Below are 15,110 nucleotides of genomic sequence, written 5' to 3' on the forward strand. Positions count from 1 at the left end.
GTAAAACTGTGAAACATTTGTGCAAAACAATGTAGTCAAAGCTGTAAACTTGGATGGATACTGTTAAACACTATACTGGTGGTCTTTAAGGACTACTGGTAAACAGAAAATAGTGATTGTCAGTTATTAGGGAAAATACAATAGTTTATAACATTGAAAAACTAAAATCAACGATTGTGATGGAAGGTATAAGATCATTCAAATTCTTAAAAGAATGATATGAGTCACCTTTGGGGTTTCTACTCACAGTGTTCCATCTTGGTCTTATGTGTTAAGTATGGTGCTCTGTGGAAGAGTCCACATCTGGCACAGATGTCTTTAATTCAGTGTGACAATACTTTAGGAAGGGATCTTTGTGGCTTCTCTTAGTAAGGTAGAAAAACAATTAGTCTCCTGTGTATTGTAAGAAAGAGACAAAAAAAAAACTCAAAAATCATGTAATACTGTTATTTTAATAAATGTTTATCATGCATACAATTACTATTATGTGCACATGTGAATACCTTAATGCAAACATTAGGTAATGAATAAGCTTAGTGGTGAACCCTTGTGGTCCTTTTATGGTTCCTGATGGGCTTTGTCTGGTATGTATCAGTATTGCAATAAATATGAATCTAATGGAATGATGGCAAAAAAGACTTTCAAAGGTCTCTTATTATGTGTGCATAAACAAAAAAACAAACAAAAAAGGGCTCAAACTGGGAACGAACCATAGCATAATAGCTTGTTCTATGGCTAGTTACCACCCTAGGAGCAGCCTCTTTTTGCTCAACATGTGCCTTTCACAGAGAAGAATTTTTCTGTTGTATATCAGTCTGATCCTGACTTAACATTGCAGTAAAAAATCCAAAAATCCAAATACCAGGCAATACCTCTCTGAATGAGAGAAACAGCAAAACCTTCGACTTACGTTTAGTCACGATCAGAATTAAATAATGCAAGAAAGTTATTCTCTGTTAATGGCGCATTTTGAGCAAAAATAGGCTGCTTCTACTACCCATAGAACAAGCTATTATGCTATCATTCATTCCCAGGTTGAGTGCTTCTCTCTTTTTATTTATTATATGTTTATCCTTCTTCCTCAGAGACAAAATTATCAGACTGATGTTTTTTACACCCTATATAAAGAAGATTCCAGTCTCTACTTACGTGAAAATTGCGTCATGATAGGCCGGTGATGAACATGTGGCAGGGAATTACCCGGATAGGCTAGAACGTGTCAGCTGATTCAATTTTTACAGCTTTTCATTGGAGGATGGGAAAGTAGATCGATCATTGGCTCAATTGTTATGCTATATTCTTGACTATCTGACTATGCTGACAACGGTATAATGAAGTTGATGCAAACTAGAAGTTTCTGTCAATATTTACAATCTACTTGAAGGAGAAAAAGAGTATATAATATAAATATCACTGCTGAAGTGTGACAAAGGTTGCACCAAAGTTCAATTTTGTTACACCTATTATAATAGTATGCACTTCCAAAAACACAATGGCTTACATAAAAATTACTTGCACATAATCCATAATAAAAGTAGGCCAAACAGTTTATGTGTCTGGATCACAAAATAGGGGTAGTCCTTTTACCTTTACCTGAACACCCAAACCATAGTATGAAAAATGCCAATGTTTATAAACCCAATGGGCACTTAGGGCAAAGCATGCTCCAAGGGGTAATCAACACTTTTTTATATGCAGCAAAGTACAGTTAAAAAGTTACATTTGTTAAAGAGGCAGAGCTAATCATACCACATCTCTTAGGAACCATCTTCCCATAATGATGGATCACTGCTCCACATTCAAGCGTTCTTCCAATCCACTATCATCAATCCACTATCATCCCCGTGTATCCCGATACCTCTGCTCATAGTTAGAAAACCTCTTCCATTCTTTTATTTTGTATAGTGGTGCCTCTCTCCATTTGCCGGTCTGCTGCTTTTGTCTGCATGAATGCTCCAAACTCCAAAAACAAGATGGTTAAAACCACATGTCTCTAGCAGTCGGATGTCTTACACCAGGATGATGCCCCTCCCACTCTAGGGCTGGCTTTGGGCTTCCTTAGATACTTCTCCTTGTCCTTGTAGCACTTACATAGATTAAAACAGAGAAACTAATGCAGCAAGCCCTCACAGAGCAACTGCTGGAGTTGGGAGCGGATTGTCTCGGTTGCTGTATTCCTTGCTTAGAGAGGAATTGCCTGGTATTTCAGTGCTGGACTCATATACTTCAGGAAAGTTCTACTCTATGAAAATCATTACAGGGCTTAAAAGAAGCTGCACACTGAGCAAGGAGTCCACGTCTGGTTTTCCCTTTTTCCCATAGGGAGACTAAATACACACAAAGAGAAGCACACTCACAGGAACAAACAACTGGCTCAATACTATTGTTAGCCTGTTCTATGGCAATTTACCACCTGGGTGCAGCTTCTTTTAGCCCAGTAATGCTTTTCACAGAGAAGAACTTTCCTGTAGTATATCAGTCTGATCCCGCCTATTACGCTCAGTCCAGAGCTGAAATACCAGGCAATTCCTCTCTGAACAAGGAACACAGCAACCCCAGACAATTGTTTCGGACTTCATTGGGCCTCGTCAGTGAGGTGTAGCCATATTCATCTAAGCACACTGAGCAAGGAGTCCACGTCTGGTTTTCCCTTTTTCCCATAGGGAGACTAAATACACACAGAGAGAAGCACACTCACAGGAACGAACAACTGGCTCAATGGCGATTTACCACCTGGGTGCAGCTTCTTTTATCCCAGGAGAGAGAGAGAGAATAAATGCTATATCAGTAAGTTAGAGTGCAGTCCCTTTTGGATTTTTTTTTTTTTTTTTTGGGGTTTCATATACCTTTAATAATCAAATAAGCCATTTGAAGAGGGTACACAGTAATGTTTATAGTTCTAATTATTGTCTTGTAATTCACAAATCAATGTTTTAATATGTATAGCTTACAGATTGTATTATTTTTGAATAATTTATTAAGAAATATCTATTTGTTATGCCACATGTTCCAGGTAATCCCTTTGAACTCTGACTTGGCCCCAAGATGCCAATTAGCCTCTCTTTAGTACTAATCAGTTATCACTCCTTTTTTTTTTTTTTTTTTCAATTAGCTTTATTGGTGATAAAGAGGAAAGTGATAACAAATCTTGGAGTCGCAGCTCCCCAAACAGTTTTAACAAAGTTCTTTTTCTCAGTAATACATACATTCAAATGGAAGAGCTGACTTGTTATTGTGGATTCTTCAAATCTAAATGAACTTAATCAACATGTTATTAAAGAACTAGACAATAATTATCATGCAGTACATCAGTCCTCTGATCCGATGCATTGTTTAGTCATCTTCCAATTATGGTTTAGCAATTGTTTTAAAACATGTTTAGTTAGATAAATAGGTGAATAATAATGGTATCGTAATTAGCAGCATCCCCAGTGGTCCTAATGCGTGTGTGACGTCCTGATTTCTGCTATGCGCCCTACCCTGTCTTATGAAGTATTTAATGATCGCCTCTATGCGCATTCCATCTCATAGTCATATATTCAAATTGCACCAGTTTGTTGGTGCGGAGAAAGTGGTATCGCTCCAGTGTAAGTGTGTTGTCTACCTGGCGTTTCCATGCAGAAATATCTTGTGTGTCTGTGGTCTTCCACTTCTGTGGGATCAGCATCTTGGCGCTGTTTAACATTATGTGTAGCAGTGACTGCTTAGACTCATCTTTGGTGTTTGGGAGTTTATGGAGTAGCAGAATATATGGCTCAGTTGGTATTTGTGTGTGTAATGTTTTGTTAATGTGTGCGATTACAACGTTCCAAAAAGTGCTCAGTCTATCACACTGCCACCATATGTGTAGCATGTCTGCGCAAGCGCCACATCCCCTCCAACAGTGTTTGCTGGCATTCTTATATATCTTCTGTAGTCGCTGTGGGGTGAGACACCAGCGAGACAGAAATTTAAAATTCATTTCTTGCATTTTAGCAGAAGATGACGCTTTTTTGTTTAGTGTAAAGATCTGTGACCATTCTTTGGGTGTTATATCTATACCTAGTTCTGAGGCCCATTTATGGCAGTAGGATGGGAGGTTGTCTTGGTTCGTATCTGATAGGTATCCATATAGAGTGGAAATCGTGTGACGTGGGTCATGTGGTGTAACACAAAGGTTCTCCAAGGGTGTGAGGGGCTGTGCCATGTTGTTTTTCAGCTTGTGTGTGCTTAGGTAGTGTGTTAGTTGTGCATGTGTGTACCAAGTGAATTGAGTGTCAGGTATGGCATCTGCTATTTCTTGTAATGTGAGAAGTCCACCTCGTTGTATGATGCAACTCAATATCCTATTTCTTAGTTGTGGGGGGGAAGCTCCCTCGGCTCTGCAATGTGGAACAAAAGGAAGTTCAGGATTATTGAAGAGTGGAGTTAGGGGTGCAGGTTTTGTAGTAATATGGGTGCTTGTGTTGACTGTTGCGTCCCATTGTGCAAAGACCTCAGACAGCAGCGGGTACCTTCTTATTATTTCTGGTCTGTGCGAGGGCTGCAGCCAAGCCATCCCTCCCACATTGTCTGTCCCTAGAATTTCCCTGTCTACCTGGATCCATTGTTTGTTTGGTGAATTGTGGCTCCAGTCAATTATTCTGTGAAAAAATGTTGCCTGCCTATATTGAGAAATGTGTGGGAGACCTAGGCCTCCTCTATCTCTTGAGCGATAGAGTGTTTTTTTAGGGACCCTGGGTTTGATACCGTTCCATATGAATGATTCGATGTTGCCTTGTATTTGTCTGATGAATTCTTTTGGTAGTGTAATAGGTAGTGTTTGCAGGACATATAGTATGCGGGGCAGGATATTCATTTTCACCGTATGGATTCTCCCAATCCATGACAATTGCCTACCCCTCCAATTGGACATATCTCTTGTTATGTTCCTAAGCATCAATTTGTAATTGGCCATGTATAGGTCTTGGAAGTTTTTGGTGATAAGTATTCCTAGGTATTTAATTTGGGTCTGCTGTAATTGGAGAGGACAATTGGCCATAAATTTGGCCATGTCCTGAGTAGGGATATTAACATTTAAGATTTCCGATTTGGCTATGTTTAGGTGAAAATTGGAGACGGCGCCGTATTCTTTGAATACGTGCAACAATTCAGGCAACGATGTTTCCAGATTGGTCAAGGTAAGCAGTATATCGTCTGCGTACATAGCAAGTTTGTACTCTGTCTTAGTCGTGTGTACGCCTCTGATTTTGGGGACAGATCTAATCATACTAGCTAAGGCCTCAATAGAAAGGGCGAACAGTATGGGTGACAAAGGGCACCCTTGTCTCGTGCCGTTTCTGATTTGAAAGGAATCAGAGAGGACGGAGTTGGTCCTTACCTTCGCTGTGGGGTTAGTATAGAGGGAGAAAACTCTTCCCAGGTAACCATCGCCTATGTTCATTGCGGACAGGGTAGCCCTGAGAAAGTCCCAGTCCACCCTGTCAAAGGCCTTCTCGGCATCTGTGGATATGAGGGCCATTTCCTGGTTTGTGTTTTTTGCGAGCGCCATAAGCTGTAAAATTTTTAGCGTGTTATCCCTGGCCTCCCTTCCTGGGATAAAACCAACCTGGTCTGGTGTAATAAGGTGTGGTAGAAGGGGGTTTAACCTGTTGGCCAATATTCTCGCCAAGATCTTAATGTCTGTGTTAAGGAGGGATGTAGGCCTAAAGTTTGCAGGTGTGTCGTGGGGCTTACCCGGCTTAGGCAATACGGTAATATGGGCTTCTAGCATGGAATTGGGCAAATCCCCCCCTGCTCAATCATGTTAAACAGTTTTTCAAGTTTTGGGCCGAAGATATGCACAAATTACCGGAGGGGAGATCCTTTATCGCTTTTTTAATTTCTGTTACGCTAATGGGTTGATCTAGGGCTGAATACTGTTCCTCGTTTAGCTTGGGTAGAGTGACATTGCTTAAATATTTGGCTATGGCCTCTCTCTTGTGTACTGCAGGTATGTCCTTAGACTCTGTTTCTGTAATGTTATATAGCGCTGAGTAGTATGTGCGAAATGTTTCAGCTATTGATTTACTGTCGTGTTGGGCCTGTCCTGATTTGTTTTTGATGAATCTAATGTGTGTTTTAATTTGTCTGTGTTTGAGTGATCTAGCTAGAAATTTGCCAGCTTTGTTCCCTTGGTCATAGAATCTCTGCTGTATAGTTAGTGCTTTCTTTTGTTGTTCCTGTTCTAAAAATGTGTTTAGATCTTTTCTAGTTTGGTTTAGGCTGTTAGTCAGTTCTGCATTGCGAGGATCTTTTTTATGGTTTTGTTCTTTCTGAGAGAGCTCATGCAGGAGGGATCTGTATTTATTTCTACTTTGTTGCATCATTTGAGCTTTGAATTTTAGTAACTCTCCTCTTACCACACATTTGTGTGCCTCCCATATAGTGGACCATGACATGTCGGGGGTGGTGTTAATTTCAAAGTAATCAGCTATAGTTTTCTCTATTTTAGGTACCAGAAGAGGGTGTTCTAGTAAGCTATCATCTAGCCTCCAAATGAAGGGTGTTATGGGGCTATTGGGCCACTCTAGACGGCAGAGAACTGGTGCATGGTCTGACCACGTCTTGGTCAAGATAGATATTTCCTTGATGGTAGTGAGCCCAATGGAGTCTGTAAGGATGTAGTCTATTCTTGAGTATACGCTGTGGGCGTGTGAGTAAAAGGTGTAATCCCTGTTGGATGGGTGAAAAATACGCCAGGTGTCATGTAAGGCTAGTGACCGTATTTGATTGTTAATGCCTTTAATATCTTTTTTCGGGATATTAGTGTAACCGGTTGAGGTGTCTAGGATTGGGTCGAGAGGAGTATTAAAATTACCTCCCACTATTAGTATGCCTTTCGTATGCTCAAGGATTTTGTTTGAGAGCCTGCGCATAAAGACTAGCTGTTGTTTGTTGGGAAAGTACACATTGACCAAGGTAATTGGTCATCCGTGCAACAACCCCGTGAGAATGAGAATTCTGCCCTCTGTATCTTTTTCTATGTGTAGAAGTTCCAAGGGGACATCATTACGTATCAGAATGCCTAAACCATTCTTTTTTGAGGGGCCAGAGGAAAAGTAAGCTGTAGTGTATTTTGTGTGAAACCATTTTGGTTCATGACCTTTTTTAAAGTGTGTCTCCTGTATTAGAATGATTGCTGATTTTTGTTTATGCAAGTCGTTTAGTATTATGGAGCGTTTGTGAGGGGTATTGAACCCTTTTACATTGGCCGTTACGATGTTGATGGAGTGGGCTATTGGGGTATTGGGCATCTTGGGGTATGTGGGACTATATCTTATAGTATGAGTGGTAGTGTATGCAAGATAGCTAGTTCTGTGGAAGCTTTTAAGACTTTCTTGTCTAATGCGGTATGGGTGGTTGGGTAGTGGGCGAGCAGAACACTGTGTGGGATATGTGTCTTGAGTAAGTTGAGTGTACCATCGGGGATGTGCGACAGCTGGAAATATTAGCAATTAACAATATTCTAAAAATATGTCTAACAACAAATATCTAAGAAGCAAGTTCAATTATAAGAAAATTCAAAACAGTCTGTACTGTACAAAAACAGTTCTAGGGAGGATAGAGTCCTTTCTCCTCCTCCGCGGCCACCTTATAAAATGTAAGTTAAGTGTTATTGAGTAAGTGATGGTTCCGTGTCTGTCTGTGTTTTGAGCTTATGAGATGTATAAACAGGTGTGGGTGTTATTGTCTATGGCTGATCAGTGGATAATTATTGTTTCTGCATGGCGTAATAAGTCTGTATCTTTCAGAACTTAGCTGTGTGTACCTCTTAGTGACCTCTGTAGTGTGGTGTGTGGCCATATCCTGGTAAGTGTAGAGTCGTATGATGTGTGTAAGTAAAATATGATCGTATCAATGTGGCGGTGTAACTAAACATTGTGCTTAGACAGAGTCATCAATGTCTTATCCAAACAGCAGTAATACTTTACAACTTCAATAAAGCAGAAAAAATGTAACTGTTATACTTATCTATCTGCTACAGCGGGTTAACAACTGCAAGGGTCCCAAGTCCTTAGAAGTATGTCCAAAGGGCTGACAGTTACACCCCCAAAAAAAGAGCTGTTTATGTTTTCTGAGAGAGGTCCAATTGCTCTGAGGATGTTCTATCTTTTCTTGGTAGTGAAGGTTCACAAGGTTTTGGGGTTGGTATCTGTAGGGCGTCACAGAAGGTTGGGAGATCGTCCATGTTACGGAAAGTCACTGTTGTATCTCCTCTTGTAGCTGTTATACTTACAGGGAAGCCCCATCTGTAGGGGATTTTTTGAGCTCTTAGAAGGGATGTGAGAAACTGTAAGTCTCTCCTTTTTTGTAATGTTGTGGGGCTAAGGTCCTGGAAGATTTGGATTTGAATGTCGGCGTGCATAACTTATTCTTAAGTTATTTCTGCGGCCTCTGTTGTCTAGGTCTTCAATTTTTTCCATTAGGTTATTAATAGTTTCTTCCTGGTTGTAAGTTAACTGTGAAAGTTGTTGGACGTCTTGTGTGGTGGTATTGTGGCTTTCTTCTAATACGGAAATCCGTCGGTCTGCTTTTTTGATATCTTTTCTCATTTCGCTGAACATCTCTTTCATATCCGCCATGGCAGAGCGTATGTCATCTTTAGTGGCTAGGAGTTTGAAATCTTCTTTAGTAATTTCCAATGGAGGGGTTGGCTCTGAATCTGATGGCGTTGGTGTCAGAGCCATTGTTTGGGGGGCTGACAGAGGCAGAGGAGCAGGGGGGTTCATAACTTCTGGGTGTGGGTTATCTACCTGCTTGAGATAATGGTTGATTGGTTTAGATTTAGCGGGTGTGTCCGATTTTTGCTGCTTTTGGCTGGCATGCCCTCTTGGGTAAGAAACAAAGCTTGTTTTTTAACGTGCGTGCAGTATGGAGTTCAGGAGGGCATTAACCCTGATTGGACCTTCTGGATGCTTTCTCACTTGTTATTGGGCTTGGTCTGACCCACGTGTACTAATAGTGGAGACTTCTATGTTGGCCCCTTGTCTCAGTAACGTGGCTTATTAATGCCCTGTGATCTGTAAAGTCTTTCAGCATAAATCTGTGCTTATAAATGTCTCTGCAGGACCTTTGTTATGTTGTATATAGGAGCACTGCAGCTCAGCTCCTTAATAAGCGTTATCTAATGACAGGACCGTTATGTGCAGGCAGACAGGCAGTGTGATTTTTGGGCTCAAGACTCTAGCCTGTTTTACTGTGTGTCTCTGCACAGCGGTTTCTTGTCCTATGCGCCCGCTACTGCACTACCCTCACCCCCCTTCCTCCCTTCCATTTGTTGTATGTGATGTGTATCTATATCAGAATGATCAGTATTGCTTCAGACCTGAGGAAGAGAGGAAAACTCTCGAAAGCTTGTCTTTTAAATATTATGTTAGTCCAATAAAAAAGGTATCACTGCATACTGCAATACTTTGTTTTTTGGAGCATATATATATATATATATATATATATATATATATATTTATTTATATATTGTATCTATCTATCATCTATTTATTTTTCTATCTATCTACATACATACACAACCCCCCCCACACACACACACACGTGAGTGTTAGCTGTACTGTACAGCTATTTACATATTTGTGTGTACAGTATATATAACATTCTTACAGACTGGATATACAATTTTCTAACACTCAGTAAAATCAGTACCTGGAATTGAGCTTTTCTTTTATTTATGACATTTTATTCCAACATAATGTAGCAAAAAGGATAAATATGAACATACTGCTATGCTCATAAAAATAAAGAAGATATACATGTTTTGTTTTCTTATTAATAAGAGTTCTGTTTTAATTTGCCATGCACTGCAAAGTAAATGTAAGACATGCTGCGATTTGGATTAGGCAAAAGATTTAATTTATATCTTACAAATCACTGTAGCTAGCTTTTGTTTAATGGTTAGAAAATATCTTATAATAACAAAGGAGAAAATGGTAGACCTTATTAGCAGAAGATGAAAGGTGAATATTGTACTCACCATGCATGTAAAGCACATAAGTAAAATACATTATCATATTTTAATACAGTAATATTCTTGTATTTCTTTTGTTTTCAAATACATTACAGATACATATTTTATTTGTATAATTGTATTTGTACAATGTGACAGCTTGGAGAAGGGATGGGAGTAAATGTACACAACAATACCTTATATAATTTTTGGGCAGCCTTTACATGTCATAATAATACAGCTTATACATGCCACCTACATTTAGTTGTATATCAAAAGTATTTAATACGTTTGTGTATATAGTACTATCAGAAAAAAATGTTCTGTAATAAGAAAGATAATAGTTGAATAAATATAAACTATCATTTACATTTTAGAACACAAAAAATAAATAAAGGCGCATGCAGAGAAGATTGTGACTTCCCAATACAAACATGATTACTTTAGAGACCATCCTGGAATCATTTGATGATCAAACTACTTTAGAAGTCATTTACACATCACCAGACATCTTCAGGCTTGTAATGTCATTCACTAAGGTAAAGATTTATGGTTGATAATTTCACATTGATTAACAGATTACCTTACTGATTGCTTCAGAAGCATGAACAGCAAGTGAATGTCTCTAGAGTCATCTCATTTAAATATTTCGGCCTGTGGGCATACTTCAGGATAGCTTCTGATGACTCGTCTGAAGTCATGAATTACTTCAGAATGACTCCAGGAAGATCATTATTTTTGATTAGGGTTAATGATGGGGAAAATAGTAATGTTTAATCATTTTCAGATAGATTACAAGTTTTGCGCTATGGTGCAGTACGACTATACCGCTGAAAAATTGGCCATTGCACGTGGAATGGCAGGTCTCCCGTATTACAAGTTGCGGCGATATAGCTATACCGCAAGTGTTTTAACTTATAATGCAACAATCCAAAAATGCTTCACAAAACTCATAAATAAAATGTTACAAAGTACACTAACACCCATAAACTATCTATTAATCCCTAAACCGCCACTCTCCTGCATCGCAAATACTATATTAAACTTATTAACCCCTAAACCGCCGCCCACCCACATTGCAAACACTAAATAAATCTAGTAACCCCTAAACTACCGGCCCCCCACATCGCCAACACTATAATAAAACTATTAACCCTTAAACCACCGGTTCCCCACATCACTACTAATAAACTAAACCTATTAACCCATAAACCGCCGGCCCCTCACATCACAACACACTAAATTAAACTATTAACCCCTAAACCTAACACCCCCTAACTTTAAATTAAACTTACAATATAACTTTCTTTAAATAAATAAAAATGTACCTGTGAAATTAAAAAAACCTAAGTTCAAACAAAAAAATTAAACTAACATTACTATTTTAAATAAATGAAAGGAACGGAAAAAAAAAAAGTTTATAAAAATAATAAACTAAATAATCCAAAATAATAAAAATTACAACTAATCTAATAGCTCTATAAAAACAAAAAAACAAACAAAAATAAAAACACCCGCTAACCTAACAATAAACTACTAATAGCCCTTAAAAGGGCCTTTTATAGGGCATTGCCCTAAGTTAAACAGCTTTTTTATGTACAGAAAATTACAAAGTCCCCCTAACAGTAAAAAACCCACCCAACCAACCCCCAAAATAAAAAACCTATGTCTAAAGAAAACCTAAGCTACCCATGGCCCCTGATTTGAACAGCCAACAGGATTTCAGTAGCTCTCATCCTATTGGCCGATTTGAAAATGTCAGCCAATAGGAATGCAAGGTACCCCATTTTTATACGGGTACCTTGCATTCAAGCTTCAGTGTACAGCGGTGATCGTATGAAGAGTATCCTAAACTCCGAGCCTCCACAGTTCCACGCCACCGGGATGAAGATAGAGGATGCCCCTGCGATGGATTAAGATGTCGCTGCCTGGATGAAGACTTCTCGCCGCCTGTATGAAGATGGATGTCTAGACTTCAGGAATCGGGAGTAGATTTCCTGGGGTTAGTGCTAGGTTTTTTTTTTGTTTGTTTTTTGAGGTGTTTTTTTTTAAGATTAGGGATGGGCAGCAAAAGAGCTGAATGCCCTTTTAAGCGCAATGCTCATACAAATGCCCCTTTAGGGGCAATTGGGTAGCTTAGGTTTGTTTTAGACTTAGGTTTTTTATTTTGGGGGGTTGGTTGGGTACAGTGTAGTTCATTATTAGGTTAGGGTGAGAATTTATTTTGGGGGGGCTTTTTTATAAGGCTACTAGATTAGGTATAATTTTTAATATTTTGGATAATTTTGTTTATTATTTTTTGTAATCTTAGATTTTTTTATTTTTCGTAATGTTAGTGTCTATTATTTTTGTAGTGTTATCTTTTTTTATTTTATTCGTAGTGTTAGGATTTTATAATATTGTAATATTAGGTTTTTTTAATTTTTAATCGTAGTGTTAGGATTTTATAATTTTGTAATGTTGTTTTTTTTTATTTTTGGCTTTTGTGCGGTATGGAGCTTATCGCACCATAACGCAGAACACAAGGAGGTTTTTCAGTAACTTGTAATGGCAGTTTTTTGAGTTATATATGCACCCAGTTTAGCGTACAACTTGTAATCTAGGTAAATATTTTTAAAAACATACAGCTAGATTGCGGGTCTTGCGTTAGCCTTAAAAAGCAGCATTGAGAGGTCCCAATGCTGCTTTTTAACGCCCGCTGGTATTATGAGTCTGGCAGTTACAGGTGTACCACTCACTTTTATTCTGCGACTCGAGCTTACCGCAAATCCCCTTACATCAATTGCGTATACTATCTTTTCAATGGGACTTGCATAACGCCGGTATTACGAGTCTTGGAGAAGGTGAGCGGTACACCCTCTCCTGTCAAGACTCCTACCACATTTAAAAGTCAGTAGTTAAGAGTTTTATGGGCTAACAACGTAACATAAAATTATTAACTAAAGTATTAAAAAGTACACTAACACCCATAAACTACCAATTAACCCCTAAGCCGAGCCCCCCCCCCCCCCACATCGCAAAGACTTAAATAAATGTTTTAACCCCTAATCTGCCGACCGGACATCGCCGTCACTTTAATAAATATATTAACCCTTAAACCGCCGCACTCCCACCTCGCAAACACAAGTTAAATATTATTAACCCCCTAATCTGTCATCCCTAACATCGCCGACACCTACCTACATTTATTAACCCCTAATCTGCCGCCCCCTACGTTGTCGCTACTATATTAAATTTATTAACCCCTAAACCTAAGTCTAACCCTAAGTCTAACCCCCCTAACTTAAATATAATTTAAATAAAACAAAATAAAATTGCTACAATTAAATAAATGATTCCTATTTAAAACTAAATACTTACATATAAAATAAACCCTAACGGCTAGATTTAGAGTTTTGTCGGTAACGACCCGCGTAGCTAACGCTGGCTTTTTTCTGGCCGTACCTTTAAAATAACTCTGGTATTTAGAGTCCACAGAATGGCTGCGTTAGGCTCCAAAAAAAGGAGCGTAGAGCATATTTAACGCCACTGCAACTCTCGATACCAGAGTTGCTTACGGAAGCGGCCAGCCTCAAAAACGTGCTCGTGCACGATTCCCCCATAGAAAAAAATGGGGCAGTTTGAGCTGAAAAAACCTAACACCTGCAAAAAAGCCGCGTTCAGCTCCTAACGTAGCCCCAATGTTTGCTATGGGGAAACACTTCCTACGTCTGCACCTAACACTCTAACATGTACCCTGAGTTTAAACACCCCTAGCCTTACACTTATTAACCCCTATTCTGCCGCCCCCGCTATCGCTGACCCCTGCATATTATTATTAACCCCTAATCTGCCGCTCCGTAAACCGCTGCTACTTACATTATCCCTATGTACCCCTAATCTGCTGTCCCTAACACCGCCGACCCCTATATTATATTTATTAACCCCTAATCTGCCCCCCACAACGTCGCCTCCACCTGCCTACACTTATTAACCCCTAATCTGCCGACCGGACCGCACCGCTATTATAATAAAGTTATTAACCCCTAATCCGCCTCACTAACCCTATAATAAGTAGTATTAACCCATAATCTGCCCTCCCTAACATCGCCGACACCTAACTTCAAACATTAACCCCTAATCTGCCGACTGGAGCTCACGGCTATTCTAATAAATGTATTAACCCCTAAAGCTAAGTCTAACCCTAACACTAACACCCCCCTAACTTAAATATAATTTAAATCTAACGAAATTAATTAACTCTTATTAAATAAATTATTCCTATTTAAAGCTAAATACTTACCTGTAAAATAAATCATAATATAGCTACAATATAAATTATAATATAGCTATTTTAGGATTAATATTTATTTTACAGGCAACTTTGTATTTATTTTAACCAGGTACAATAGCTATTAAATAGTTAAGAACTATTTAATAGCTAAAATAGTTGAAATAATTACAAAATTACCTGTAAAATAAATCCTAACCTAAGTTACAATTAAACCTAACACTACACTAGCAATAAATAAATTAAATAAAATACCTACAATTACCTACAATTAAACCTAACACTACACTATCAATAAATTAATTAAATACAATATCTACAAATAAATACAATTAAATAAACTAACTAAAGTACAAAAAATAAAAAAGAACTAAGTTACAAAAAATAAAAAAATATTTACAAACATCAGAAAAATATTACAACAATTTTAAACTAATTACACCTACTCTAAGCCCCCTAATAAAATAACAAAGACCCCCAAAATAAAAAAATGCCCTACCCTATTCTAAATTACAAAAGTTCAAAGCTCTTTTACCTTACCAGCCCTGAACAGGGCCCTTTGTGGGGCATGCCCCCAAAGAATTCAGCTCTTTTGCCTGTAAAAAAAAAACATACACTACCCCCCCAACATTACAACCCACCACCCACATACCCCTAATCTAACCCAAACCCCCCTTAAATAAACCTAACACTAAGCCCCTGAAGATCTTCCTACCTTGTCTTCACCTCACCGGGTATCACCGATGAGTCCTGGCTCCAAAATCTTCATCTAAGCCCAAGCGGGGGCTAGACATCCATCATCCGATGGCTGAAGAAGTCCAGAAGAGGCTCCAAAGTCTTCATTCTATCCGGGAAGAAGAG

The sequence above is a fragment of the Bombina bombina genome, chromosome 3 (assembly GCF_027579735.1).
Source record: "Bombina bombina isolate aBomBom1 chromosome 3, aBomBom1.pri, whole genome shotgun sequence".
Classification (NCBI taxonomy): Eukaryota; Metazoa; Chordata; class Amphibia; order Anura; family Bombinatoridae; genus Bombina; species Bombina bombina.